The following is a 5,172-nucleotide window of genomic DNA, read 5'->3' as shown; positions in this document are numbered from 1 at the left end:
GCTTGCTTGCTTGCCTGCCTGCTTTCTTTCTTTCTTTCTTTCTTTCTTTCTTTCTTTCTTTCTTTCTTTCTTTCTTTCTTTCTTTCTTCCTTTCTTCTTATTTTTGAGGTAGGGTCTTGCTTTAGCCCAGGCTGACCTGGAATTCACTATGTAGTCTCTCAGGGTGGCCTTGAACTCATATTGATCCTCCTACCTCCACCTCCCAAGTGCTGAAATTAAAGGCATGTGCCTCCACAGCTGGCTCACAATTGGACTTTTAAGGAATAAAGAGCTTGGTGAATATGCCAGTGTAGGAAAGACAAGCACAGCCAACTTAGGCATTGCCCCCAAATGGGGAACCCAAAGAGGCTGGGAGAACAGGAGGTGACAGAGATGGAGCAAGCATGGGAAGCAAGGAGTTATTTGAGCTAGTCGAGGGGATGGGGCTGGTGTGGCATGTCCTTGTTCCTACCCCATTAAGATCCAGTGTCATGTGAAAATGTGAGCAATTTCTGGCCTAGTGCAGGCAAGATAAAATCCCATATAGGTGGCAAGGATGCCAAGTTCCATTATTCTTGATCAGGACCAGGGCTTTTGACTCCTTGCCCAGGGGTAAGTCATGATAGTTTTATTTCCCACAGTGATCACTGAAGGATGAGAAAAAAATCTGACCAACCAAAAGTCCAAGGCAAGTCTAAAGCTTTGTGGAGAACTAAATTCATTTCCGGGTTTAAAGGAAAAAGCAAACAAAAATTAAACCACCTCCTGCAAGCCACTGTACTAAAGCTTCATTTCTGTAGGTCTAGGTAACTGGGTTCATGTGCCAAGCTAGAAGGCACACTCACTTTTTCTTTCTTTTTCTTTTTTCCCTTTCTCTTCCCTCTTTCCCTCCTTCCTTCCATTTTGAGACAGGGTCTTATGTAGTCTAGGCTGTCCTCAAACTCACTATGTGGCTAAAGATGACCTTCTGATTTTCCTGCCTCTACTTCCTTAGTGCTGGGATTGCAGTCCTGCGCTGCCATACCTGGTTTCATTCTATGCTGGGGATGGAACCCAAGGCTTCATGCACACTAAGCAAGCACTATACCTACCAAATGAGCTACATCCCCAGCCCCACATTCACTATTTTTTAAAAAACATTTATTTATTTATTTGAGAGAGAGAGAGAGATGGGGCAGAGGAGACAAATTGAGAGAAAATGGGCATGTCAGGGTCTCTAGCCACTGCCATGCATGAATCCTAGATAAATGTGCTACCTTGTGCATATGGCTTTACATGGTTACTGGGGAACTGAACCCATGTCCTTAGGCTTTTCAGGCAAGTGTCTTAACCACTGAGCCACCTCTCCACTCCACTTCTCATATTCATGTTTTATTCTCCTTCTGTTTTTCTTTTTCTTTCTTTCTTTTTTTTTTTTTTTTTTTTTGAGGTAGGGTCTCACTCTAGCTCAGGCTGACCTGGAATTCACTATGTAGTCTCAGGGTGGCCTTGAACTCACGGTGATCCTCCTACCTCTGCCTCCTGAGTGCTGGGATTAAAGGCGTACACCACCACGCCCAGCTATTCTTCTGTATAAGAGACACTAAAATGTGCAAATGGCTTCAACTTACCAGGTCTGACTATCCACAGATATTGGGCAAGATAAAATCTGATTTGTTCTAGAAAAAAATAGTCAAGGGAGTGGGAGTACATACAAGTAGAAAGTGTACATGCAGAATAATCCTCTCCCCTTCATCTATTCCCTCCCCCAAGTGTAAATGGTACTTCCTTTCTCATCAGCCAAGGGTGTTTAATAACAAAAACAAGCTGTATTTTCTCCTTCCTTCCCAGGTGAAGAGGATTTGGTTCGGTAACTTTTGGCTCTTTTTTCCCAGTGACCGAGTGACAAGGCAGATTCTCTGCGTTGATTTTAATGACTTTGCCAGAGGTCACCTTAGGGGAAGTGTCAAAGGTAGCCACAGTGATCCGGATAATACCCTCAGGCACATTAATATTCAAGTGTGTGTTACAGATGAGTTCTTGCCAAAGGATATGTCCAGCCTGCTTGTCTCACTGTTCAGGGTGGGATGAGGGTGCCCACTGCAAAGAACTGTCCCCACCTCTCTGACCACTTTATATAATAAAGGCTCCTCTAGGTCTCCTTCCTGGGGAGTGTCGTGTGTGTGTGTGTGTGTGTGTGTGTGTGTGTGTGTGTGTGTGTGTGTGTGTGTGTGAGAGAGAGAGAGAGAGAGAGAGAGAGAGAGAGAGAGAGAGAGAGAGAGATAACCCAGAGGATTCATCACATTTCAGTAAAAAAGGTATGATTCAGATTATTTTTCTACAGGGTCACAAGTTTCATTCACAGGCCATTCTTGACTTATTTTTCCTCTGCTTTCCTTTGCCTTAAGAAGTCTTTGTCTTATGGACTGGAGAGATTTCTCAGTAGTTGAGGTGTTTGCCTGTAAAGCCTAGCCACTGGGGTTTAATTCCTCAGGACCCACGGAAGGCCAGATGCACAATGTGGTGCATGTATCTGGAGTTCTTTTGCAGCCGCTGCAGGCCCTGGGCACCGGTTCCCTCTGCCTGTCTTCTCTCTATCTTTACTTGCAAATAAATAAATAAAAATTAAAAAAAAGAAGACTTGGTTGTCAGTCTGTCTCTGCAACTTATTAGTAATAAGATCTTGGGAAAAGCTGGAAAACTTTGAAATTCTCTGTTTCCTATGTATAAAATGAGGGTACTAATGCCTACCTGATAGAGTTTGGTGATCAGTGTAGGAGTCATGGCACACAGCAGGCCTTCGGTTGGCATTTCTAATAATTTATTAATTAATTTTGGAAATATATATGTGAAAATTTTATAATGGAGAAGAAAAGAATGGAGTCAAAACAGTTTAGGTTAGAAGATGTTATTATGGGGTGTTCTTAAAAAAGGTCAGGCAATACCATCTGTGTCTATTGACCAAAAAGAGGTATTAGTGTTGAGTTTTCACTTCATCCTTTCTTTGTGTGTATATGGCCTATATGTATATGTATGGGTGCTACAGTATGCACGTGGTGGCTGGAGGACCTGCCAACTTATTTAAGACAGGGTCTCTCTCGTTTGCCTTAGCCACGTCTTCCCACAGATGTGCTGCTGTCACGGGGGCCACAAAGGGCCATGTGGGAAGGAGAGGCCACTAGAACCATGTTCTGAACTCAACAGTCCTTTTGGAAGCTTCAAGTGGAGAGGCAACAAGGTTGAGGACACTGTAGGGGAGTAGGCACCCTGTTGCTCCAAAGATGATTGGCATCTGGAGGTGCCAATGGAGTGGAAGCATGGCCATCTGTCATCGTGTCAAAGAGGGGTTGAAGAATGAGAAAGATGAGCTCAATACAGCAGCATAAACTTGACCCTTGCTCCTACTCACCACAAGCCCTGGGTGAAGTGCAGGGAATATGTTTGCTCACAGCTGAATCCCTAAAGCGTGGCTCTATGCCTCACACTTAATTGTAGGATCTAGGTATTTAGTAATGGTCGATGTCTGGATGTGGTGGCACATACCTGTAATCCCAGCACTCAGTACACAGACACAGAAGGACTGTTGCAGGTTCAAAAGTAGCCTGGCACATAGTGAGTTCTACGCCTGCCCAGAGTGTATAGTGAGACCTTGTTTCTTTAAAAAAAAATTAGTACATAAATAAAAATCCAAGGCTGGAGAGATGGCTTAGCAGTTAAGGTGCTTGCCTGCAAAGCCAAAGGACCCAGGCTTGATTTCCCAGGACCTGTGCAAGCCAGATGCACAAGGTGGTACATGTGTCTGTAGCTCACTTCCAGTGGCTGGTGGTCCTGGCATGCCCATTTTCTGTCTGTCTGTCTCTCAAATAAGGAAATAAATAAATAAAACTTAAAAAAACTCAAGTGTCATGGTGCACACCTGTAGTCTACTTGGTAGGCAGAGCCAGGAGGATTGCTACAAGTTGGAGACCAGCCTCGTCCACATACTGAATTCTAGACCAGCCTGGACCTTGTCCCCCAAAACAAAACAAAGGAAAACAAAAGGAAAGGTTAGTGACTGAGTGATTGACTGACTGACTGGATGAATGACACTTTGTACCTTTTGAGTCTCTTGACCGCCCACATTGGCATTTTCCAAGCTTCTAAAAAGGTGGGCACTTTTAGGTCATTGTGTGCCCAGTGCCATTTTATTTTCTTTTTATAAATTTGAGAGAGAGGGAGGGAATGGGTGTGCCAGGGCCTCCAGCCACTGCAAATGAACTTCAGATGCATACACTACCTTGTACATATAGCTTATGTGGGTCCTGGGGAGTCGAACCAAGGTCCTTTGGTTTTGCAGGCAAACACCCTAACTGCTAGGCCATCTCTCCAGCCCCCCAGTGCCCATTTTTGTGGTACTGTCTGTTTTTTTTTTGTTTGTTTGTTTTGACCTGGAACTCACTCTGTAGCCCAGACTGGCCTTGAACTCACATGGTTCCTCCTCTCTCAGCTTCCTAAGTGCTAGGACAAGTGTCAGCCACCACACTTGGCTTGGAATTCCTTTTATTTAAAAAAAAATTTTTTTTTTTTTAAATATGGAACGCTTCACGAATTTGCGTGTCATCCTTGCGCAGGGGCCATGCTAATCTTCTCTGTATCGTTCCAATTTTAGTATATGTGCTGCCGAAGCGAGCACTAAAAATATTTTTATTTATTTGTTTGGAGAGTGGGGGAGAAAATGGGCATGCAAGGGCCTCTTGCCACTGTAAATGAACTCAAGATACATGCCCCATTTTGTACATCTGGCTTTATGTGGGTATTGAGAATGGAACTTGGGTCATCAGGCTTTGCAAGCAAGCACCTTTAATCACCGAGCCATCTCTCCAGCCCCTGGAATTCTTTTTAAATCAGTAGTAGCAGCAGAGTGAGAGTGGAAGATTCAAGAGAACACATGTGTGGGGGAGGCATAGTCATACCACTGTGAGCATGTGAAGGTTGGGATACAGCCTCAAGGTATCCCTCCTCTCCTTCCACATTCTTTGAGACACAGTCTCTTGTTGTTTTGCTGCTAGGAAGGACAGATGAGCTGGCCTGTAGATTCTTGATTCTCCTGGATCCACCTCGCGTTTCTGTAGGTATGCTGGGATCGCAGATGAGTCCACCACTTCTGGCTTTGTGTGGGTACTGGGAGGATTGAACTCAGGTTAGCAGGTGTGCAAACAAGTGCCTTTGCCATCG

The 5,172-nt window shown here is 44.4% G+C and overlaps 1 non-coding gene across 1 annotated transcript; it reads right to left on the bottom strand.

The window, feature by feature from the left end:
• Positions 1-4,523: 4,523 nt before the first annotated feature.
• On the bottom strand, positions 4,524-4,630 carry LOC123458112. The gene has a single exon (XR_006635411.1). It is a non-coding gene; the product is annotated as a U6 spliceosomal RNA (small nuclear RNA).
• Positions 4,631-5,172: the final 542 nt, after the last annotated feature.

The sequence above is a fragment of the Jaculus jaculus genome, chromosome 1 (genome assembly GCF_020740685.1).
Source record: "Jaculus jaculus isolate mJacJac1 chromosome 1, mJacJac1.mat.Y.cur, whole genome shotgun sequence".
Classification (NCBI taxonomy): Eukaryota; Metazoa; Chordata; class Mammalia; order Rodentia; family Dipodidae; genus Jaculus; species Jaculus jaculus.
The sequence above is the reverse complement of the archived record's forward strand: the minus strand, read 5'-3'. Positions and strand labels throughout refer to the sequence as shown.